General features: G+C 35.3%; 1 long non-coding RNA gene across 1 annotated transcript in view; it reads left to right on the top strand.

The window, feature by feature from the left end:
• The window catches only part of LOC135310494 (uncharacterized), a 575,505-nt gene that overhangs the window by 519,782 nt on the left and 29,290 nt on the right, over positions 1-26,433 (top strand). The window contains exon 6 of the long non-coding RNA XR_010370574.1: positions 16,131-16,179. This is a non-coding gene — a long non-coding RNA (uncharacterized LOC135310494). The remainder of the gene's footprint in view (positions 1-16,130; positions 16,180-26,433) is intronic.

Raw genomic sequence — 26,433 nt, 5'->3', positions numbered from 1 at the left:
TACACTAACAATGAAGGTCCTTTGTAAAAAAAAAAAAAAAGAAAAAGAGAAAAAAAATCAAAATTAAAATCCAAACAAGTTACTCTGGAAAATTGGAAAGTGACAGATAGAGATAAACTTAGGTTGTACAAGCTCAAACGAGGGCTTACTACAAGAGCTCCACAACAGACAGAAGAAAGTAGTAAAAAACCTACAAAAAACCTGTGGCAGACCATGTAAGAAATTTAAGCATTAGGTACACGTACTATGTATTTAAACGCTAGCAACTAAAATCTCCTCATGTAATGACAGCCTTAAATCATACAGTTTTCAGTTTGGAACCAGTAATTGCCAAATGATTAATTTAAGATTTTGAGAAAGAGACAGCTGAAATCTTCCATGTTAAGAGAATCTTTGATAGAGCATTTGAAAGAAGGTGGCTATCTGTAACATTGCACATTGTGGCAATTCCTGAGGATATATAGCAGAACTAATAAATCAGAACAACTCTGTGAAACCCCCATCAGTTGTACAAACATGATGAAAGAACAGTTATGTTTAAAGATCAGATATATTAATTTGAGATTTAAAATAAGCATAGGCTAGCCCACAGGTATATAACTAAAATGTCCAAAAACATGTTGCATGAAGGAATCCTTGAGGAGTGAACTCAGGAGAAACAGCTGATTGATGTAAAGATGAAGAATATTTATGACAAGAAATTTTGAGGTGGTAACTTTTTAAACTCAAGTAGATGAAAATAGAACAAGAAAACTACTTTTATTTTTACTTGCACACGTACTATTTGCATGAAGACCAAGGTGCATGTTTAGACACTATGTATTGCAGAAACTTTTTGACCTGGATGATGGTATAATGTCATGTTTACATTTTTGATCTTTTCTTTCCTCTACTTGGATCACCTACATTCTTAATTATTTTTATAAATGTTTATGGCTTGAGATAACACTGAGTCATCTCCATGCAATAGTCTCTTCAGTCATTTTACAAGGTTTTACTGACCTGACTCTAATTAAGAAGACACGAAGCATCCTAAATTTGTGTGATTGAGTTTGTTTTCATTCAGTAACATGAAAATACTACAGTGGATTAACAAGGAACTGCACAAAAAAGCTATCACACTCTACACCCTCTTCTTACAGTTACATCTTTCTAAGGGCTGTGTTACTTCTGATGTCAAATTTCTAATCTGTATCAGCCTGTAAAGTCTACTTTTCCCTTGTAAAAATGCTACTGAGTCTTTGTTGCATTAATGGTAGGAGTCTGAAGAGAGGCTAGGGAGGTATCCTACTGTTGAGTCATGAGGTTCAGACAGGACCCCCTTGCTTGCTAAACTCCTTCTCCAAGAGGAGTCTAGGTGCAGCTAAGTCTTAGTCTCAGATTTGGTCAACAGTTTATTTTCTAAGGGTTGTAGAAGTAACCACTCATCAGAGTATTTGTTGTTAGTAACTAATTTGGCAGATGCCCAGGCCAGTCACATTCAATGAGAACAATCACGGCAAATAGTACAATTTATTAAAGCAACAGATACACAGGTTCTTTGGATTACTGGTGATAAGATTGCTGGTTACAAGGCACAAATAAATACCAAAGATATGAGTACAGGGCTAGGCTACAAGTATGCTAAACAAATATGAAGCGACTCTAATATGAAGCAAAGCAACTCTGATACGTCAGGGATTTAAAGCGACTCTATAGAGGTTTCCAGTCTTATCCAAAGGCGTCCTGGGGGGGCTGGGGAAGAGGCTCAGCCCTTCTACTGGGCCCCGAAGTCAGAGTGGTATGCAATGGTATCTTCCCTAACACCCTCTTTCGTTTCACGTATTTTATACCATTTTTTATCTTTCAGGTGGAGCTTGAGTGACTCTAGTCATACATACCTTTATTATGATTGGTGTAATCCCCTCCAGTGATTATTCCACAGTCTTCCATAGACATAAATGTAATTTCCTGTTCAGTAAGTGCTTTCTCTGCAAAGCTTACAACAATAGAAATATTTAAAAGTATTCTTTAAACTTTCTCTGTTTTTTTGAGATTTCTCTGCTAATGAAAAGAACTTGGAAAGAAAAAATTCTCTGCTTGGACAAAATATAGTTGTAATATTTAAAAACTCTTGTATGTTTATAAACAGAAAACTTTTCACAACTATTCATCTTGGAAGCCATTGAACAGGTGTTATTCCCAGTTTAACACTGAAGACACTTCAAGACAAAAATATGATTTGTCTAATACTGAACAATAAATCAGTGGCAAAGTAAGGAATCCAGCTTTCCAATACTGTAACCATGGAACCATATTGCCTCTTATCACAATAGCATTTAGTAAATGAATTGGAGATTTATTCTTCAGCAAAGAAATAAAATTATTATCGTAATTAAAACTAAATATGTTCATTTCAAAATAGAACATGCTGCTAACTCCAAGCATGGTCAGATTCCAACATGATTGTCCCCCACTGATATTTAATTACTTGACTTCATAGGAGGTATTAATGAAAACAACACTTTTTCCCAGTGACAGCAAACTCCTCTTGAGCTTGTGGTAGGATACATACAAATTTTAAGTAATCTGGACAGATCACACAGTGAACCAGAATCAGATTTAGAGCAGCGTGGTTCACATTAGCAGCTTGCTTTCTTTAATGTAATCTCTACCAAAAATAACTACAAAGTTGGCGCAGAATGTGTGTAAGAGGGGTGTGGTTAAAACACAATGAACCGTCTTTCCAGGAATTTTCCCTAAATGCATTTTAACAGTGTTTTAAGTTTTCTGGGAAGCAAAAGGTTGTATATACAGTTTACAGAAAGAACTGCAGAGTAGCTTTCTCTTCCTTTTGCACCCAAGAACTCTGAATTCTGTCTTTGTTTTGTGACTCAGGAATCACATAATCCCTCACACACACATAAAAGCTTTCTTACCATCTACTTTATTGACAGGTACAACAGAACTTGGGGATTGATAGTGGAAAATACTTTTCAGGCATTTGTTGTTAGTTTCTACTGCAGGTCAAGGTATTATTAAATCATGTAAGTGAAGTGTAGAGACATTTATTTCACTAGTTTCTATGTGTGATTTGTCATTAAAAAACTAAAGCACAGCATTTGCCACTTGTTATGTAAATTGCTGTCGGTATTGAATACATCTCAAAAAAGTGCATGATACTTTTTTATCTAAATTTATTTTTATCTGAATTTATTTTATCTAAATTTATTTTCCATTATTTTCTAATTTACACTTATGATATAACACTGCAGAATTAATTCTGTGACAACTGCTACTTGTTTTCAGATTTATATTCTCTTGGAACATATTATCTGGAAAAAAGGTTGCACCTAAATTTGAAATTTTAAGACCCAGGCTGGTAAAATATATACAGATATTAAAATCAGAGTGTCTATTCTCAGGACCCACAGAGGAGTTGAAGGCCTGCATAAAAATTATATGTAAAATAACAATTGTTTTTCTTTATCTGTTGCCAAAAATTTAACATTTATTCTTGTTACATCCAAAAGCAATAAAGGAAAATATCCAAGTTGTTATTTAAGGATTTCTAAAGTGGAAAGTTAGTAAATTATGTGAATTACATAAAACCAAGAGGCATCACTTTTTGTTGGGTAGTCAGTAAATTTTATGAAAAGCTAACAACCTATAAAATACTCATTGTTATGTGGTGTAATGTACATTACTTAAATAATAAGGCTTGCGATCAGATATAAATATGCATATACACCTAAGGAAGAAAGTACTGTTACAGTATTATTAAAAATAATAAAATAATTATTAAATAATTATTTAAAAGAATATAACAATGGGTACACCGTTTGCTGGGTAAAAAACTGGCTGGATGTTTGTGCCCAAAGAGTTGTGGTGAATGGATTTAAATCCACTTGGCAACCGGTCACCAGCTGTGTTCCCTAGGGCTCACTATCAGAGCCAGTTCTGTTTAATATCTTCATCAATGATCTGGACGAGGGGATTGAGTGCACCCTCAGTAAGTCTGTAGACAACACCAAGTTGGGTGGGAGTGTTGATCTGCTGGAGCGTAGGAAGGCTCTGCAGAGGGATCGGACAGGCTGGATCAATGGGCTGAGGTTAATTGTATGAGATACAACAAGGCCAAGTGTCCGGTCCTGCATTTGCGTCATAAAAACCCCATGCAGCACTACAGTCTTGGAGAAGTGTGTTTAGAAAGCTGCCCAACAGAAAAGGACCTGGGAATGTTGGTCAACAGCTGGCCAAATATGAGCCAGCAGCGTGCCCAGGTGGCCAAGAAGGCCACTTGTATCAGGAATAGTGTGGACAGCAGGACAAGGGAAGAGATCGTCCCCCTGTACTCGGCACTGGTGAGGTTACACCTTGAATACTGTGGGTTTTTTGGGCCCCTCACTGCAAGAAGGACATCGAGGTACTGGAATGTGTACAAAGAAGGGAAGTAAAGCTGGTGAACAGTCTACAGCACAAGTCTTATGAGGAGCAGCTGAGGGAACTGGGATTATTTAGTCTGGAGAAGCAGAGGCTGAGGGGATATTATATCGCTCTCTACATCTATCTGAAAGGACGTTGTAGTGAGGTAGGTGTTGGTCTCTTCTTCCAAGTAACTAGCCATAGGACAAGAGGAAATGGTCTCAAGTTGCATCAGGGGAGGTTTAGACTGGATATTAGGAAAAATTTCTTTACTGAAAGAGTGGTCAGGCATTGGAACAGGCTTCCCAGAGAGGTTATGGAATCACCATCCCTGAAAGTATCTAAAAGACGTTTGGATGTGGTGCTTAGGGACATGGTTTAGTAGTGAACTTGGCAATGTTAGGTTAATGTTTGGAATTAAAGGTCTTTTCCAACCTAAATGATTCTATGATTCTTTATGTGCATTCTGCTATGTAAATTAAGTACTGATTTTTTAATTTCTCAAAGTATTAAAGAACATATTCAACAAAAGCAAATATAAAGCCTGGCCCCTGGGATAGACAAAACCCTCCAGTAAACAGGTCAGGGACAACTGGCTTGGAGCAGTAGGAGTGCCAAGCCCCCAGGGATGTCAGGTTTTCCATCAGGCAGCAGCATCCCCAGGCAGCAAAGAAGCTACTTCTGCACCTGCATGAGCAAGAGTGCAGACAGTAGATTTGGGGAAGGATCCTGTTCTGCTATCCAGAATACGTGTGCTGTCCCCAGCCTGAGGTTCTTACATGCAGGACAGAAGCTGACCTACTGGATAGACTCTGAGGGAGGTCACCAAATTGGTTGTGGATTGGAGCACAGGGAGTCTGATAAGAAGCTGCAGAGCTGGGTCTGTTAATCCTGGGAAGAAACAGCCGGGGCGGGGGAGCAGCTTATTGCTGTGTACGTGTACCTGGTGGGAGGGCACAAAGACAGAGTCAGTCTCTACCCAATACTGCACAGTGATAGTATTAAAAAAAAAAAAAAAGTGTAACACAAGAAATTCTAGCTAGATATTAGAAAAGACTTTTCATCATAAGGGTGATTGAACTTGAGCACAAGTAACCTAGAGAGGCTGTGGAACCTCCCTCCATGGAGATATTAAAAACCCTGACTACTCATATCTGAAAAATCTGCTATTTGCTTTATCTCTCTCTAATATTGTCATGGAGAGTGTTGGTGGTTCAGCTGTGGGAGCAGAATGGCACTGGTTAGTGACATGATCAGAGGTGAATTTCCAAAGCAGGATGCATACATTTGGAGGACTGCAGTTTCTTTTCTAATATTTCCATTCCACAGCCAGTTCACACACTTCACATTCATGTAAACCAGGGCCCATTGGTTGTGGCCCAGCCAGGCCTAGCACCAGGGTCCCAGGAGCAGGACACTCAGACTAATGACTGGTGCATCTAATCTAGCTGGGTGCCCAACCCCTGTGCTCTGTGGCTCCACATTGACTCAGCGTTGGACACCTGTGGATGTGTGTCCCTCACCAAAGAACTATTGGTTTTACTACCTATTACTTTGCATGTTAGGTAGTCAGCATACACTGATCATGTGGCTCTGGGCCAGTCTCTGTGACTTTTTCCATCAAAGGTTGGTTAGCAGCTCTCACCAGGGTTTCTGTCATCTACGGGTCTCCTGCCCCAGATGTCTTAAAATAGTGTGAAGTTCACAGTGGTTATGTGAAAAAAATTTGTCTATTGATTCTTTCTTTTCCAACTCAAATATCATTTATCTAATCAGTTAGTGCCAGGTGGATATAGTCAATCTCCTTCACCTAACAGTGTTGCCAAATATGCTTCATCATGTGATGACAAACACCTAGGGCTTTGACCCTGATAAAAGGAAAAAAACTTTCTTGTCATAACATACTTGAAATATATTATTGGTACAAATAGTGATATGTTTAATTTTCCACTGTGAAAAATAATGAATTATAAATGAAAGAGACATCCATGAGACAGGAGTTCTGCTGCACAACAGTTTGTGGGATTTTGAAACATATGTTTGTTCAGAGAGAGTGTGAAATATTTATTTGCTCATCAAAAGGCACAGGGATACATCAGGGATGAGGGACATCCAAATTCCAGTCCTTCCCAGTAAGATTTATAGTTATACTTCATAACAAGTAACTATGCACTGGAGACAGCAGAGATGTGAGCCTGTTCATTCTGGTTCTGTTTGACAAACAAATGCAAAAGACCCATTCACTTCTCTATTAAACACAATAATGTAATGAACTTGCTTCTTGCATGCTTTTCCCACAAACCAGCCACCCCACTAAAAGGTATGTTTCTACACTCCTGAATGAAAACATGTTTTGAAATGTTGCAACTTAGACAACCACAAATCATTTTTCTAAATGCCAAAACAACAGAATAATCTCAAAGTCCCTGCTGACAGCAACTCCATAAAATACCTTTTTTAGTTTCTAGGTGTCCTAATGAACATGTGATAAAATAGTTTCAATCATCTAGACTGTTCTGAGATCATCATAAATGAACAAAGTGATATGTTACATGTTACGTAATCTACAGCAATGCCCAACATGTTATTGTTGTTAGTCACATTTACAGGGTATGTCCCCATTTTATGGTACAGTGCACCATTGTTTACCTCCCTCCATGATTTGAGACAAAAGAATGCCAAGAAGTTGTCTTAATGTTATGAGCCATCAGTCCTGAAGACCAGCTCCTCAGCACTCATCAGTGTTTGAGGTGATCACAATGGAAGAGTACCCAGGATAGTACATAGTATTAAAAAATGCTTTTACTTTAAGAGCGCATTTTCTTTTGTCTGACTGTAATATTTTGTAGTTATTCAAATGTTGTAGATTATCACCAAAAGAAATAAGAATACAATAAAACAAAAATGCAAAAAAATCCCAAAATAAAAAGAAATTTCAGACAAAATACTTCTTAAACTTTGTTTTTTTTCAGTATTTGTAACTCTTCAGTAAAAATTATAGGCTAAGACATATTTATAACTAACTCATTTTTAATTTGCAACTTTTCCCTGTTAACTGAAACAAAGCAAGTCGTGAAATGACAACAGACCTGCTTGTTCATAAACTCTGAGTTCTTCAAAATTGTTTTCTCACATACTTGCATGTTTGAAGTGAACCAGGACCTTAGCCTTTGACATACATATTCTGTAAAGGAATATTGTAGGAGACAAATCATTAACCTCTTTGTATTAGAAGTGCATTTTTATTTTCCATTGGGAGCTCTGAAACATTGGTTTAACTGGAAGTTGCACCAAAAAAGAATGAAGTTGGCAGCTGTGAATAATGGGCAGCAGTTACCATTATACTCCATGGCTCTGAACCATTTTTCTTTTCCTTTTAACTAACATTTTTATGATGTGATTTCAGAAATTGTCTCATTCACTAAAACAAAACCAAGCAAACAACACTTTAGAAAGTTAAATAAAGAAGAAATCTGTCCTGCAGTAATGCTAGATATTTTCAATTGTTGCTTTAAGAATACTGCGTAGCACCTGTCAATATTTGGTAACAGAGCTATGCTGTATTCTAATAATTCTAGTGTATCTAAAATCTGAAATCATGTTGACTCTAATATAATTTCCAGCTGGTCAAATTGACTTTCAAGACTTCACAGTAAAAAGATTATTATAAATACATTATTTCATACTCAGTAGCACACCCCCATAAACTGAACTAACAGAAGAAATGTTTCTTGACGTAACCTAGAGTTTCAAACACTGTAAGTCATTTTGCTAGGGGTCTTGAAGGCTTGTTTTAAGGAGAATATTTTTGGATTTTTACATTCCTTATAGATATTGACTTCCTAGTTGTTGCAACAACTTGTGAGACAGAGTAGCCATGAATGCAAATTTCTGTGATATGAATGTAGTCACAGAAAAAGCCCATGATTTGAAGAGTCAAGGATGTGAGACTGGCCTTCTTATATGGTCAGTTATTAGATTCACTACATTATGCTGATACTAATTCTTGTTTCTGCTTTGTGGACAAATTGATTAAATAGAAGACAGACCTATGCCTGCAAATGTACCAGATCAGAAATGTTATTCAGACATTAAAAGAAAGGAGAAAACAGTCCCAGAGGCAATAAAGTTTTAAATTTGCTTCAAAAACATTAAATACATTGAAATAAATACATTTATTTGAATTGGGTGGTAGAAACTCTAAAGAAGAGCTTCAAAATCTGACTAGCATGTAAACTGAAGGCTTAGATCAAATATTCAAATTGCATATTTTTATTTTCAAAAATGTAATTGATTTTATGACTCAGTGGATAGAGAGATCCTGATTCATAAATAAGTCATGTTACATGACAATGTTGCTAATAACATTTTAATCTTTTATCTTATAATAGACATTTCTGTGGTTTCAGAGCTGCTTTTTCTCTAATAAGTGTTAATGATCGCATGATAATAACCTCTTATAACTGTTGGTGATAGTACATGGCATGCATCTCTCAGTAACAAATGTTAGCTCCCTTCCAGTTCGTAATACCGTTGTGTTCAGTTTTTCCATTCAGGATGTGTCAGCAGTTCTTTCTCAGCCACAGGTTTTTAATTTGTGAGTAGTTTGTTAACTAATAAAATTATATCCAAAATTTTTAAAGAGAGAAAGCAACTCCCCACAGCCATTTCATTTAATATGTTTATGAATGAGTCAATCAGAATTTATGTGCAGTCCCTGTAAAGGTAATTTGCATGTTACATTAATAAATTTATAATCTCAGCTTTATCTGCTTGTTAGAAAAATGGTAACATAACTGTTATGTTATGACCCATACAATAGCATGAGATATAAAACAAAACAGATTTTTGTCTGAATACTGTTGGACTTCAGCCCTTTCATGTGAAAACCTGTCTGGCTCCTCTGATTTCAGATTGCCAGTAAGAACTAAGTCAAACATGAAAAATGTTAGGCTAAAATGACATAAACCATTCTTACCTTGAAAATGAAATAGAATATCTCCAGAAGGGTTTATATCAGGTTTGCTTAGAATTGTCCTCTATTTAAAATCAATTCCATGAGCACAGGCATTTAAAGAAGCTATCGTTATTAAGGAGTGTATATTTACATATGTGTACATACATATATACATATGTATACTCTGGTACCTGTACATACATTCTTAACCCACGGTAGAGGTTTTACAGATGAACATTTATGAAGGGGTATATAACTAAAGTGGCAAGCCACCTCCAACTTTGACTTTAAAATTACCAATATTGTGCTGAAGAGAAGAATTACGAAAGAAGAATTACTTTTTCTGAAAATTTTTTTATGCCTTTTTCTTCATAAGGCACATTTATTTATGAATTGCTAAAGCGTGATTTTTTCCATGAAGGAAAAAAATGTTACTTAATTACATTTTTATTAAGGGGGATGTAGGGTGTGTGCGCTATTACATTCTTTTAAGCAGACTACCAAAATATGAATCGGATGTAACCACCAACTGTTTGAAAAATTGCTTTCAGTTAACAAGGAATTATTATTAATAATTTCAACTAGGGGGTCCTGCATGGGTCTGTTTATGCCATGTTGTTTTTCAGGGTTTAAAATAAAAAAAAAATATTTGAATGATGGAAAAAAACATAAGCTTTGAAAATCTGTGGCTGACAGACAGCTGGGCAGGATTGTAAATTCCCCAGAGGATAGGATTAGAATTTACAAAGATCTTGAAATTAGAGAGTTTATCCAAAATCAACATTATGCAACAAAAATGCGAGGATACTACCACAAAATGCACAGAAACAAAACAGAAATAACTGGATAGAGTGCAGAAAGACAAAAATTTAATACAACCTAATACTGCAAGTTCCAGTACAGCACAGATAAATTCTTTAATAGATCCCACACTACTGCTTCACAAACCATCCAAATTCCAGGACTTATTTAAGCGTAACATAGTTTCTTCCTTGCCTGCCCTGTACGCTGGAGATTACTTTTAATAGCAAGTATGTAAGGGGAAAGTGCATACTGAGGTTTCACACCCTGGTAAATAAGAACATACTCTAGGGTGTGTATCCGGGCATCTTGACAACTGGAGTTTAGATGAACAGCATCTGCACTGAGGTCCAGATATAGTCCTTCCAGTCTGCATAAATGAAAGGAATTACCAAAGGGATACAGCAAGAAAAATTTACCCTTTAATAGAAAACATGTTATAGTATTGTCATGTAAAATATGGGCTCTATGCCTTGTTAGGGAAGCCCAAACTGTAATGTTTTGTCAACAAAGCTGGGTTTTTCCATTGAGGTTAATATGAAGAAGAAAAAGGAGAGGTATTTTATGCAAGTATAGAATACCTGCCAAGAATTTCATGAAGGTTATTATGAAGATAATCTCCATAAAATAATTGAATTGGATATCTTTTTGAATTTTTAGGTTTTGAAATGCTTAACATGTTTTCTGCTGTAAACCAGAGTATTCCCTCAAGAGATTATGAAAAAGGGATTCTAAAACTTAATGGAATATTTTGATTTCTTCAGCAGGTATTTTTGTGTCTTTTCAATAAATTTTATCAGATTGACAATGATTTTGATTCAGCAAGAACAGAAAAAGGTTGTGAAATGCCTATTTTTTGAAAATTAGTGCAATGCTGAAAGCCATCACATCTATCAGATATACATTTGGGAATAAGCAGGGACTGTCTGGGGATTTTTAAGTGAAGGGGGCACAGTTATCAGCTAGAAAGACAGGGCAGTCCTAAACAAAATGCACTTCTACTGCTTTTATTGTAGGCTTTGCTTGAATCTGTTTCCAGTTGTGGAAGAACTAGATAACAGAAAAATCTATGAATTTATCCCTACCTCTTTTACATTATGTTTGTTCTCTAAAAATCTGAGAAAGGATCTTGTATTCTCCAAAAGTAGCAAAATATTTTAGACATAGAAAAATTTACTAGAAATTGCTGCCAAAATATACATTACACTTGAATGAAATTTTAAAAATTCCTAACACATTCACAGTCTATTTGGAAATATTTTAATTTTTAATTATTTGCTCATTTTGGTGTGGATATTTAAGGATACTATCTAATGGGAATGAAATTAGATTTTGGACAATGTTTTTGATCAACTGAATTTAAGTGTCAGTGAGTAAACAAACATCTTTTTTGTTGATAATTGGTGTAACCTCTGCACAAGGAAATACGAATTAATAGAAGTAAGGTGATAATACTGGAATTTGTCTTTGTAATTAACATAACAATAGTAGTGGGGCTTGTTCCCTATGTTGATTTATTACCAGTGTTTTAAAGTCAAAGTGCAAAAAGACCATTGAGAGCAGAGTTTTCATCCCTTCTTTTTTTTTCCAACCTGTTGAAGGAAAGGTACAGTAATATTGTCCAGTACTGAGTCATCATATGGCAGTTTTTACTACCTGGTAGTTCCCATGGTGTCTTTAAATAAGGGGTGTTGTAAAAGGAGCTAGAAAAATCCGTAGCCTACTCAATTAATGATCATTCTTATCAGTGATTTCTAATTAAGCAATGTCAATAGAATAAAACATTTTCACAGGATAATAGCCTCCTGCTTGTTTTCTAAAATTGTGATGTTTGCATAAAACAGTCTTGTGAAATTTAAAGAAACTCACGGAAAAGAAACCTTAAAAAAATTGACAGTTGTTGAAGAAACATCCTACAAATGTGGGAACTGGTTAAGCATTTAAATGTAGAATAACACCCTGAGTTCTGTGAGTTTGCAAACATCTGAAATAAATCACTTTTTACTTAAAATAAAACCAAATTAATTTCAGGATGGAGAGTTCCTATTCTCTACCAAAGTATGATAAATTTGTTGGCAATACAATATAATGAACTATCTTATTGATATTTTATTTTTATATGCATAGAAATAATCCTTGGTATTAAAAAATACAACTTTTCATCTAAGCCTCTCAAAGTACATGAGAAAGATTAATTGAAACTCCCAAGATGATTTTGCAGAGCAGGAAAGTTTGTGCAGAGAAAGAATTTGTGACTTTTCTAGATCAATATTTTTGTTCACAACAGAACTAGGATTATGCTTGAGGATTATTAACCTACAATATCCTGGTTTAAAGCACTTTGATGTTTTCTGTGTAAGGATTAGACTGGTGCTATAATGGACTGACTCTCTGATGGGAAGGTAATAAGATTTAAATTCTTGCACCCAATTTCAATTTTATATAACCTTTTTTTCTCAATGGATTAAAACTATAGCAAAATATTCTAGCATATCCACCCAAGGGTGTTGAGAGACCTGGCTGACATCATTGCAAGGCCACTCTCCATAATCTTCAAGAAGTCGTGGAAAACAGGGGATGTCCCAGAGGATTGGAGGAAGGTAAATGTTACCCCCATCTACAAGAAAGGCTCGAGGGAGGATCCGGGTAACTATAGGCTCATTAGCCTTATCTGAATCCCTAGGATTCAGATGGAACGAATCCTCCTGAGGGCTATCACAAGTCAAATGAAGCACGTGATTGGGAAAAGACAACATGGCTTCACTAAAGGCAGATCGTGCTTGACAAACCTGGTGGCCTTCTACGACAAAGTGACTTGCCTGGTTGACATGGGGTGGGTGGTAGGAGTTTTCTACCTGGATCTCTCCAAAGCCTTTGATACAGTCCCCCACAGTCTTCTCCCAGAGCAATTGATGCATTTTGGCCTAGACAAGTGGTCTGTGCAGTGGGTGGGGAACCGGCTGCCAGGCCGCACCCAAAGGGTGGTGGTAAATAGCTCCTTTTCCAGGTGGCAACCTGCGTACAAGTGGGGTCCCCCAGGGATCAATATTGGGCCCAATGTTATTCAACATCTTCATAAGTGATCTGGATAACGGGATCAAGTGTAGCCTGATGAAGTTTGCACCAAATTGAGTGGGGAAGTAGATGCTCCAGAAGGGAGAGCTGCTCTGCGGGAAGATCTGGATAGGCTGGAAGAGTGGGCCAGCAAGAACCTTCTGAAGTTACACAAGGAGAAGAGTAAGGTCATGCACCTGGGAAAACATAATCCGGGAGTGCAGCACAGACTGGGATGCACCTGGCTGGAGAGCAGCTCTGTGGAAAGGGACCTGGGGGTCCTGGTGGACAGGAAGCTCAACATGAGCAAACAGTGTGCTGCTGCGGCCAAGAAGGCCAACAGGATGCTGGGTTGCATCAAAAAGGGCATCACCAGCAGCTCTACTCAGCGCTTGTCAGGCCACACCTGGAGTACTGTGTATAGTTCTGGTCCCCTCTATACAAAAAGCATGTGGGCAGGCTGGAAGGGGTCCAGAGAAGGGCCACAAAGATGATCAGGGGACTGGGACTGGAAAGCCTGCCATACGAGGAAAGGCTGGGACAATGAGGTTTGTTCAGCCTTGAGAAAAGGAGGCTTAGAAAGGATCTCATCACCTTCTACCAGGACTTAAGGGGTAGCCACAAAGAAGATGGAGACTCCCTTTTTACAAGGAGTCACACAGACAGGACAAGGGGGAATGGACACAAGTTGCTCTTGGGGAGATTCCCATTGGACATGAGAGGAAAATTTTTCACAGTGAGGACGGTCAATGACTGGAATAATCTCCCCAGGGAAGTGGTTGACTCGGCCACGTTGGACACCTTTAAGAGTCGCCTGGGCAGGGTGCTGGGCCATCTTGTCTAGACTGTGCCCTTCCTAGAAAGGTTGGACTAGATGATCCCTGAAGTCCCTTGTAACCTGTGATTCTGTCATAATTTCCCCACAAATATTCAAAATAATAAAATAGAAAAAAGGTGTTGTAAACCATAGATTAATTTAGATGGTTTGCAAAGTATATTTGGCTTAAGAGGCATTTTTTCACTTGTGCTGTGGTACTCCTTTTAGTGGTCATATATTGCTGCTTTCTTAAAGGAAGAAAAGGAAAGGGAAGAAAATTACAAAATACAAATAATGTCCTGGGGAAAAATATTTCAAGAGATAGGATTAAGTTAAACTCTTAAGGTAGAAGCTTTGTTGGGTTTAGGGTTTTGTTTTTATTTGGGTTTTGTTTATTTTTTCCCCTGCAATATTATGGCAATATTGCATGTTGACTTCTGCAGTAACAGAACAGACTGCTCAGCAGCTTAAGACACCTAAGACCAAATGTATTGTTGTGGTGGAAATTCTGAGGTCTTTAACTAGGAAACATTGACAAGGTTCTGTTGGACCCATGTGATTTTCAGTTTTAAACCTCCAGCTCAAAACTTTGTTAGAAACTAAAAATAAAACTAACTTGACTCTTTTTTTTAAGATGAAGGAAGGCCAAATATAAATACATTTTTATCTTCAGGTTCTTTTTTTAACATGTCTAAAATACCTTGGAAAAAGGTCTGCCATTCCTTGAGTCATGAAGGAAAAAAAGAGGCAAAAAAAAAACCAAAAAAGAAAACAAACAAAAAAAACTAAACCCCATAAAAACCAAAATACAAAACTAATTTTTCGAACCCAAACACCATGGAAAATTGTTAGAATTTGGCAACACTGCAAGCACTGAAAGGATAATCTGTTAATAGGATGTCTGGAATAATCTTAAGATTACAGAGACATACATACTTCCTCCTAAGTATGCAGATTACCACTATAGCATTTAATCTTCCTCTTTTATATGTTAATTACCATTAGCATAAAAGTAAAATAAATTTAATATAATGTTTATGCATAATTTTTTCTATGCCTCCTTCTTTTCTCTTATTCAGACATGGTTTTATTTTGTGTATTTTCTAATATTTATTTGCCATATCTAAAATTTTGAGCATTAATCTTCATTAATGTTGTACTGGAAAGAGAAAAATGCCCATAGACAAAGAGTTGGAAACTAATTTGCTGCAGGAAAATCAATTTTAAATTGTTCTTATTAAGCTAATATGTAACCTCAAGCCTTATTAATGAAATAACCATGGTTATACTATTGATAAATTTAACACAACTTAGCAGTTATAAAGAAATGCATCCAGGTCCATGAAATGAATGTTAATTTGATGATGAATCATTTGTATTTGATGCTCATAAAGGGGATTTGCTGTACTAATCTATTTTCTTCCTCTGCTTTTACAGAAGAAATACTATTTTTGCATCCCCAGATTTACAAATATCCACCTCCAGATTCTCTATTGCTTTTACTCTGATGTACTTTCATCAGCTGTCACAGAGCATTCTGATCCCTTTCAAACATGACTGTATATCCTTTATTATTATTTTGATCATATTGATTACCTACTCTTACAGCCAAAATCTTAGAATGTAGTTTGATTTTTTTTTTTTTTAATATCTTCTGAGCATTAAAGTAATTTGTTTTCTAAAGAAGTGATTTATGTTCAAATAAACTTCTCAAGTCATAGTTTGAACTGCTCTGGTGCACTGTCTGAACCTCTGCTATCCAGATATCCCTGGAGTTTATTTGTCTCCATGGAAATTCACAAATTCTCAGTTCCAGGAGAGAGCTTAAAATTAATTTTTCCTCAGAAAGCTGTTGGGTGGTAGGGAGAGGAAGACTGAACACTCTTGAAGGCTTAGGCTTTTATTGCACTGCTTTTTGGACATAAAACATGCTGCTTTTAAAGTGTACTATTCAAGGTTTAAGCCAATTGATTTTCTTATACCATACACATATGTTCATTATTTGCAGTGCTGAACTATCATGTACTCATTTTGCTGTATATCTAATGTCTATTTATTGTCAGGGGTGATAGAAAGCATTTGTTTTGTCTTCTTCAGATCTCAGGATAGAGAATTTTTGACTGAGTTCCAAACCTGCAAGCTCAGGGTGAGTAATTATTTTTGTTATTTCTTTAGCTTGAATTTGGATGGTTCTGTGAATAACTATATTCCAGCATATGACTATGTTTCCTGGAGCATAAAAAAAAATCCTACCCAGTCTGTGATAATGTCACTTGGTAATTAATCTTTTTTTGTTTCAAGAGATTGTAGATGAAAAGGGATTTTTTTCCTTACTGTGTAACCAGAAATGAGTCTGTTCATGGTTTGTTTGTTTGTCTGCTTTAGCATAGTTTGACTAAGGAGACCGTGAGATAACTGTACTTCAATGTTATATATGTAACTTGACTGTGTTGCATTTTAAGACTAATGTTAACAGTCATCAAACACAGCAGCTGACATAATTTCAAAGTGAAAAAGATAATGTGAACCACAGAGGCAATGATCTGTAAAAATGACAGAGGTTCTCCAGACATAAACTGCATTTTTTTATGTTAAATCCCTTGTGAGAAACCATCTTTTAGGAATGAAAAAGGGCTAAGCAGCAGTTAACAGTAACACTATCATGTTAGGAGTTTTAGCAAAAAGGTTTCCTACAAACAGAAGTTTGATGTTACAGTTTGGGGGAGTGAGATACAAGAAAGATAGCTGTTATAATAAAAACTACAATTCATAGAAACTTGTGCTTGCTGTAGTTTTCCTCTTTTCCATATACTAAGTTTCTGGGGAAATTTTATGTTTAAGGTGAAGTCATTTGAATGAAGTATGTTGACATTCAGCATGTTGCTGAAATAATTTAATAAGTAATGTAATAAAGCTATTGAGACAAACAAGCTTAAACAGGTTACCAAAGTATTCTCCTGTGTTTTAAGCTTGTTTCATAACATTAAATACAATAATGTCGAGCGCTTGTTTTATAAGAAGGGACAATACGATTAGCATGCAATTGAGATCAAGCTCATGAGGAAACTTCATTTGTATAATACAAATAGCTGTCATACTCTGCATACATGGGCAGCAAACAATGCTCCTAGACAGTGGAAACCTAAACCCAGGAGAACAGATCTGTCAGTTTTGTTTTGTAATTCCACTCGTTGTGTGAAGGCACTAGTTCAAAAAGCACCATGGCAAAAATTATGATATCTTTTACCGGGACACTTTTTTTGTAATGAGTTATACACTTTGAGCTTTAAAGCATATTTCTGTTTCAGAAGTTTCTTGCAAAAGCCTGAAATTCAGAATTTTGTAATATCAATTTAAAAGGCTCACATTGTAGAATCTTCCCTGCAGTGGGTAATATAAAGGTATCTATTGTAAGTCTATAATATGCTTTAAATTCCAAATACCTCAAAAATCTTGGTTTTTTTTAGATATTGGAGTGTATACAGGAACACAGGGCTTATTCAGATTCCTGTAAAGGTCCTGTACTCATAGAAATTCTGTAGTAGTAAGCAACCTAATATTGTCAAAACTCTTAACTGCATAGATATCCGCCTTATTAAGTTTCTTACTATCTGGTGGTTGAGGAGACACTAAAAGTGTTTAGTAACAACACACTGAAGTGACAGAGAATTCTCATTATAATACTGGCATATTACTGAATATAAGATTCCTGGTGATTAATTCTTTTATTATATTTTGCAAAACTGATGGTCTCTGAAATACACAGAAACATAGATGTGTATGTGTGTTTGTGTATCATGTATGATAAAGCTTTGCTTTGAAAAAAGAAGTATACAAAACTGATATCTCATGGTTTGAGGAACCAGGGTGTGAACAACCTGTTAAAGCACTTTTTTTTTTCCTAATAAATATAGGATGCAACTGAGATAACCACACTAAACGATTGACAATTATAATAAAATTATGGTAAAGCAAGTTTTTCTGTAAGTTAAGAAAAAAATCAAATGTTACATGACAGAAATAAATTACTTTTATGGGAATATCCAGCAAAAACAAGAAGCTCTAACCATCTAAGCTAGATCACTTAGGTGCAGCATACTTGAAGCACTTAAAAGTTACAGCTGTTAGGGGTTTACTGGGGTAGGGGGCTCATTTCCAATTGCATAATCTTTCCAATATAGTCAAAGTAGACAGATGAATAGTCTAATTAATTCCTTGCATAAATTTACAAAGTTCAAATAATATAAATTGGACATGGGATTCTCCCCAGTGGTGTTTGTATACTTTAGGTGTAGCTGATCAGTCAGTGAACTCTCTCACATTGTCTTACTGGCCTGCAATTTCTTTCCATAAAAGTGGTGCAGATGACTGAAGCAGGACTTAGAATGATACACGCAGATACTGAAGTATCAAAGAACCCTTGGAAAATTTGAATCAGGGGTGGAATCTGGTTCTATACTGTAAACAGGACTGTTTTGCTGAGACAGAAGTTTAAGCAAAGGCCTGTGGTATGCCCAATTTAGTATTTTGTAATGAATACTTTAAAAAGGGAGCACTAACAAATCTAAGCAGCCTTGGCACTGTTAAAATAGTAGTACAAATTTTAAGCATCTTATTATGCTTTTTAAAGAGATTGCATTAAATTATGAACGTATTTTAAAAATATTACTTAATAAATTAATGCTTTCAACTCTCCCTTTCACTTAAAAATGATTTAATCATTCTTATGAAGGTTTTATCAGAAGAAAAACTCACAAGCTGATACAGAACTGATGTATGAAAATAAATCTTTAATTGAAAAACTGATACCAGCAACTGATCTAACGTTATGTCAAAGTCATGTCCATGCCATTCCCTAATATCCAATATTTATGTATGTCTATAAAATAAAAAATTTTGAAAAAAATAACAAAACCACCAAAACACTCCTAACAAGAAAAAAACCCCTAACCTTCTTACTCTCTTACCCATTTCTTCTTATGATTTTTTCTAGTCCTCTCCTACTTCCGATCTTTATTTTTTTAAAACCTTTCACACATATACTTTATTTAGCTGTTGCATCATGTGATGGACCTTGGCCAAATTTCTCAAAAAAAGGCCAACCAGATAATGAAATGTGCAATATATTCCCTTAAAAATAATTGTTAAATTAAAAAAAAAAAAAAAAAAAAAAAATGTAATGTTTCCTGGACATCTTATGGATGATCTAAGATGAGTCTGTAAAAGGTAATAGGCAACCTCAGCAGGTTAGAAGGATGTGTCTTTACTCCTAGGATGTTAAGCAAATGAATGGATTCTGATAACTTTCCATAGCTGCCTTGCTCACATTTTTGATAGTTTTGTCAGTGAAATCAGTGTCAAGGAAGGAATTTGACATGGAGTGTGGGCATCAGTTTTATTTTATGTTCAGATTGTGACTCCTTTTTCCACTAGCTGACAAGAAAATAATTTTCTTGTCCATGAATCTGTAGGGGGGCCACCAGAATTCATCATCCCAAAAGTGACATGATTCTTAAAGCTTTTGTGGTATTAAATGATGTGATCTAGAAAACCAATAAAAACCCAAACAAACAAACAAACAAAAAACATTTTTCCATTTAAAAATAATGAAGGGTATTTTTAAAGACAGGATTTGTGGAAGTAAACTTAAAATGCCATTTTCCCTAAATCCCTCTGAATGTTGTGGCACAAATTATCAGGTATGTGACTACGGATATGCTTGTATGTTCACTGGCAGAAGCTTGCTGTTATAACCTATATTTAACACTATTTGGAAAACTTTACTTCTAATTATTTTTTTACATATGGATAGATGGATATAAATGCAAACACATGTGGGTATGTGCGTTTAAAAGCATATTAACCTTCCTGAACGCATTCTAGATTTGATCCTGTTCTGTCCTTAAGTGTGTGTATGTGTTTTATAGATAGGCATACAAGCTCCTGTATATTTATATTTCCAACATGACAGGTAATATTTTCTTAAAAGCACTGCAAAAGTGCTAAGCCATTTGTTCTTTTGATGTAAATTTCAAGCATGATAACTGTAACAATTCAGAAAAAGCCAATCCAGCAAAAATATCTTATAATACTCTTCGTAGGAGATTCAGTAGCATGTAAAATAGTATGGCTAGAGATTTTGCAGGTCATGCCACAGTAAAAACAAAAGGTGTATGTAAATTAGGAAGGACATCTGGGGTTCTTTTAGTTATTTATTTTTACTTTTGTGACATTCACAAAAAAGTTACGTTTGCTGAAACATATTCTATCCTTCTGAAAGATTAAAATGTATCACCTAAAAAAAAAATATTTCTTTTATTTGAAACACAATATATTCACCAAATTCATTTTTTTATTAAGCAATAGCCCCAATAAAAGTTAATCAACTTGCATAAAATGTGAATTGGAAAAAATTGCTTTTATACTGAAGACAACTATCATTTTTTAGTAAGCATACTCTGAAAGTATTGATTAAAAAGTCCTACACCACAGCCACAGCCTAGGGCAAATTATCATTAGAATGATGCTATACAATCTTGATGATATTCTGCATTTTGTACCTCTGATAATGTCATTGTATCTCTTGGGAGTATGATTATTCCTGAAGTTAAAATCGGCTTTAAAAGAAAAGGCAGCTTGAATCTCATTTTTTGGGTGGATGGAGATAAACATACAGTGGAGGTAAATCTCTTCTCACGTAAACCAGAGAACCACATTCCAATCCTCAGGATTTTGCAATGGTGATTATATTCTGTTCTGTGTAAGGAACTTCACTATTTTTTAGCCAGCAATAATTGCACCTTGAAACTTGCTTACAGACCAAGAAACAGGTTTGTGAGCTATCATGCAGAATTGCAAATTCTAGAACATAAGGATTTGTTAGAAAATAAATTAAATCAATCAAGGAAGAAAAGATGTTGCAATACTGCTAAACAGGCATTAATTTTGGAATAAATTTCTCCAGCTTCATTATTTAAACTATTGAATGGATGACAGACATGCCTCTCCTGACACACTAGAAATACTAGTAATGGACACACTGGCTACCACTGTCAATGGATTATTAGCAACTGTTCTTAGACTGATTTTCTGACATATCTTTGAACTTTGTTGACAATTCACAGATGTGCCACCAAACAAAATTATTGTTGATTGCTGTCAGGGTATAGGAAAGGGGGAAAAATAGTTTGAAGCTATTACCTTATATTCAAAGGCCACATCAGTATCTGCATATGTAAGCTTAGAGTGGGTGTGGAATTGGAAATGTAAATTATAAGTTAAAAGTAAAATTGTTTCTTTCATCCAGCCTCCAATATTATTACTGAATATCTGAAACAGAAATTATTTAAAATGCAACATAGCAAAATGTTTTCCATTTGCTTCAGCAGAGGTCAGTTAGCTCTCTGAAGGAAGGAATTTTTCCCCAGGACCAAAAGATATTGTACTGCCATTTTGTAATGCTGCAAGAGAAATTTAGTGACTCATATAAGCTCACTGAAGTCATTGATAAAATTACATCAGGGATAAATTTGAGAACTCTTTTATTAAAGCTAACTATTTACTTTCCTTTCTTATATATAAAAAAAATAGTAACCATGTATTTGAACTATTTTTCAGTTTTTAAAGAACTGAGAATTATTCTTTGAATTCTTTCCCAAAGCCTAGTGAAAAGACTGTTATTAACGTCAGTGGCCTGTAAATGAACTCCTGTTCCATATAATTCTCGTGAGCTTGATCTTACATAGAAGTCCTTGTCAGCCAGATCCACATTCTATAGCTTCTAAGTATGTAGGTATTTATATCTATATCTTTTATATGAATTATTTTCACTGTGTTTGTAAAGAACATAAAATAAATGAGTCAGCCATTAGCTTATGCAACTCCCCTGTAAAATGGAGGGGAAGACGAAATTTGCCTAATAAAGTTCTGGAGAACTTTATAAATGCTGTATGCAGCATCAAATATATTGCTTAAGACATTAGAAACCATAATGGAAACACTCTTTGTTGTCTCTTTTCTCATTATTCTATATTCAGCTTGAAAGCAGAGAAAATAGTTACATTACTCACTGCAGGAGTGAAAAGCTGTTAAAGCACAAGTTTATCAGAGATTTAATCATTTAAAATTCACATTGAAAATATAGAAGAAAAAATAAACTGGTTATTTAGACTGTTGCCAGGTTATTGGACACCTGCTTCAAAGGATAATGTCCTGCCTTTTCATCTTCATGCCGCTTCTGCTTCTGAAGGAAACAAACATTGTCAAAGAATATTCTGGTTGAAAAGTGTCACCTGAGTTGTAACATGTGTGGAACTGTAAAGAGTTCAGATCAAAGTTGATTAATACTGGTTGCTGAAATAGCATAAGAAGCAAACTATTTTTTTCATTTCAAATGCAATTATGTTGCCCTCCAAAAGTTATTTTAGGTGTTGTCATAGGAAAATATGTCACCAGCATGGATTTTTTCTCAATATTTCGTAACTGTGGTCCAATATCAGGATAAAAATCCCATTGCCTTTTAGGGAAAAGTTGTGTTCTTTTGTGTGTGTGTGTTCCATGGAAGTTTTTCTGAATTTTTATGTTCAGTAAGAAACTGTAGAAATAGAAACAGAAAAATGGCGTAGTGAAAACCAATCTTTCTTCCAGTCCACCTGGGGTGGTGGGTCCCACAAATACAGGATTTTCTGCATAGACAGAGGTAAGAAAAAATATTTAGAGCCTCATTTTCAAAGAAGATGTAGCCAATACATTAATCTACGTTCATGTCGGCAATAAGTCCAGTAAAATCTGATCCCAGCTGAGTACTTCAGAATTTTTAGGAGAAAATCACTTACATACTGTGTAAATAAATATATAACTAAATGCAATGTTGGTCTCAAACAGGAAGTTGTCAAATGATTTTAATCCACAACTCCAGTTAAAAATAATTAATTATTTTAATAAACACATCAAAGAACACAACATAAACTCTGGGACTCTAAGTCAGGACAAAGATCCAGCTGGCTCAGTGTGATTTTTCCCAGTGGTGGTTGGGCTGTAAAGGTTTTGGTAATTTTTCTTCTGAAATAACCTGCAGCTTCAGTCAGTCAGATTGTTGGTTCCACTCAGCTTGCTGTATTACACTAAAATGGAAAAGTGAGAAAGTATAATGAAGGTATCTGAAAATACTCTAAATTCTTATAGTTTTAGACTTATTACTAAACAGGCCGAGTAAAGTTTCTCATGTTTTGCTAAGTGTCAAATACAACCAGCTGTTCTGAATAAAATTCCTTATTCTTATTTAAATATTAAACTGAACTAGAGAGAAAGCAAGCACATATCTGCTAGAACATATTTCTATGTATATGTGAAATGAAAACTGTATGATTTCCATACTCTTAGAATTCAAGTACAATCTCTTCCTTCCATCTCCTCCCATTTCAGTCATGTTTGTGTATTGATAAATTACATTGGGCTTTTCTTGCAATACATCTGAACGCACAATCTGAACCAGTGTATGCAACTTCTAAGATATAATTTTCTTTTTTTTTTTCCCCCTTGCCAAATCAAAAGAAAGTAATTTATGTAGTGTGTCTTGTCCTTTTGACTGTTGATAACCATATCAGTCTTTATAAAAGTTTGTATCTGAAATGAAACTTGTTGCTTATTTGAACTATGAGTATACTGGGAGATCAAGATTAGGCTTTTGGTGGATCATCTTATTGATAGTGAGGAGTTAGGGGGGAAAAAAAAGTAACCTTGAACAAGTAAGGTTCAAAGTAACAACTTTGAAGCACATTTGCATCTCCAAAAATCTTTCAACAGAAAGTAGGTAATTCTAGAGGTAATAAAATAGATGAGATTTCATTGTGTAGCTGAGTGGAATTCAGCACCCTGTATCTCAGCTTTACACGACAGATTATTAATAAACTGCCTCTCTCATCAGTAGATATCAAACTGCAGTAACTGCCATTTCTGAATTTGAAACTAGAATTTTATTTTAAGTATCTTTGTTCTCTGATCCACTTCCTTTCCTTCAGTACAAGCCATTCTTTTTCTACACAGAAAATATATGTGGTTGTTGAGCTATATAGTTGATGGCATTCAGTTTATAAAATTAACGTATTTCTGAAAACCAGCAGAATAGTAGAACACACATCAACTCTACTCAGGTTGTAGTGCAGACAATGAAGACCAGAGCAGATAGGGCTATTTTTGTACCTGGAAATATGTGAAAGGTCATGGGAAATATTCCAGTGGGTGGTAGAGCTGAGCCTTCTCTAAACAGAGAGACACAAGCACATATTTTTTACAAGGAACATATTGTTTCATACTTTAGCTCTTTTTTCTTTCTTCCAAAAACACTTAATTCCTTTGCAGAGCAGTCCCAGTGATACAAAAAACTAACAATTGTAATAAATTTATACATAGGTGTTATACTCTGTATAATGAAATATCAGGTAATCCCTTTGTGCAAAATAGTTCTTTATGAAGAAAAAAGTAAAGCTATTGCATAATGGGAACAAAATTTTGTGGGTTTGAGGCCTAGTTTGTTGTATGTTTATGGACTTTGGGAAGATATTCTTGTGTTGGATATATCTCTTCTCTCTTCAGTTCTTGAAATATTTAGAGTTAAATAGTATGAAAAACATGCAGTGGCTAACATATTCAAGAGAAACTTCTGTGAGGGACTATGTCTTGGAAGAAAGCTTACCAAAGCTTCCTCCCCAGATGAAACTCAGGTTGTAAAGTCTCATTATTAATGAATTAATCTTAAACTAAGACAAAACCGTAGAGGAAAATGAACTTATCTTTTACCTTGTTTTTTCCATTTTTTTTCAATTTCAGGCTCAGGATGATATGGTATATCTGCAAAAGAACAAGATTAGAACATTCTAAGAGCATTATTTGTACTTCCATTAATTCTGCATGAAAAATAGATTTCTCTTTATTTTCAGGGTACCAGTTCATATCAACTCTGCTGCCATATAAGGAGATATGCTGCATTAACTTCCTCCATCTATACCACTTTTCTAAATGCATAAAGACTGAGGACTGGAGTAATCTGGGAATGTTTGCTGAAATTCATATCATTGGCAGGAGTTGGGTGGAGGCAGATATTCTTTAGGGAGGAAGTTTGATGTTTGTACTGCTGCCTTTTAAAAGAAGTTTAGAAGAGAGAGACTAGGAAGAGCTCCAAGGCAATGTGAGGCTCTCACATCACTTAGTTTCCCATAGCCACTGCTTTTGGGATACGTTTGGGACTACAGCAATATTCCCATCTGATACTTTGGCTTTATCTGCCTACTGTCAGTATCAGCCACTGCTAACCCATAACTGACGCGGAATAATTGGCAGTACTGTGACACTTTCCCACTTGAAATTATTTCTTCATTGCTCTTCTGGGCACAGAAACTATAATTTTGGATTGAAAATTTGAGTCTAAAGTACATAGCACTCCCTTGTTCACAACACTAAAAGTTACAATGATGTACATTGTCTACAGTAACCTGCAGAAAACACCTACAGAGTTTGATGGCTGACTTCAAAATGTTGGTTTTCATCCTGGGATACAATTCTTTGTCAAAATCTGCCAGAGGTTTTTTAATCTTTTGGAAAAAAAAAAACAGCTATAGAATCATAGAATAGTTTGTGTTGGAAGGGAGCTTTAAAGAGCATCTAGTCCAACTCCCCTGCCATGGGGAGGGATATCTTTCACCAGATCAGGTTGCTCAAAGCTCCATCCAATGTGATCTTCAACAGTTCCAGAGATGGGACATTGACAGCTTCTCTGGGCAATCTGTTCCAGTGCCTCACCACCTTTATAATAAAAAATTTCTTCCTTATGTCCAATGTAATTTGTTAATTAATCTTCTAAGTTCTTTAGATAAATTTTTGTCATGCCTTTCTGATTTCTATCATGTTTCCTTTTTGTCATTCCTCCAAATGACATTTCTTCATAGTTTGCCATAGGCATCAATCTCAGGTTTATATCCTCTTTCCCATATATCTGAAACTATGCCTAGTTTCTAGAGAAAAGCCACTTTAAAATATTAAATATTTTTCCCTTTTTTCTCTCTTTTTGACTGCCACACTGCATTTCTAGACACTTTAAACACAGAATCTACTTCTAGTCTCTTAAAGACCTATGCACTAACATCACTGTATTTTATATTTCTGTTTTCCTCTGGTTGATTTAATATGGCAAATAGAATTCTGTATTGGGAGAATTTTACCTTGTAATACAAACATCATCTTCTCCAGATACAGTTGGACACACTTTTTCATCTACATTTAAAAAGAATAATTATAATTGTATTCATCCAGTTGAATTAATTTTCTGGTAAATTTACAGAAAAATGTTAGGAAATGTTTAAAGTAATTTTTTTTTTCTTCACGGTTTGATGTGCAAAACTCGGAA

This window comes from Phalacrocorax carbo, chromosome Z (assembly GCF_963921805.1).
Source record: "Phalacrocorax carbo chromosome Z, bPhaCar2.1, whole genome shotgun sequence".
NCBI lineage: Eukaryota > Metazoa > Chordata > Aves > Suliformes > Phalacrocoracidae > Phalacrocorax > Phalacrocorax carbo.
Note: the sequence above shows the minus strand (reverse complement) of the source record. Positions and strands in the feature narration are given on the sequence as shown.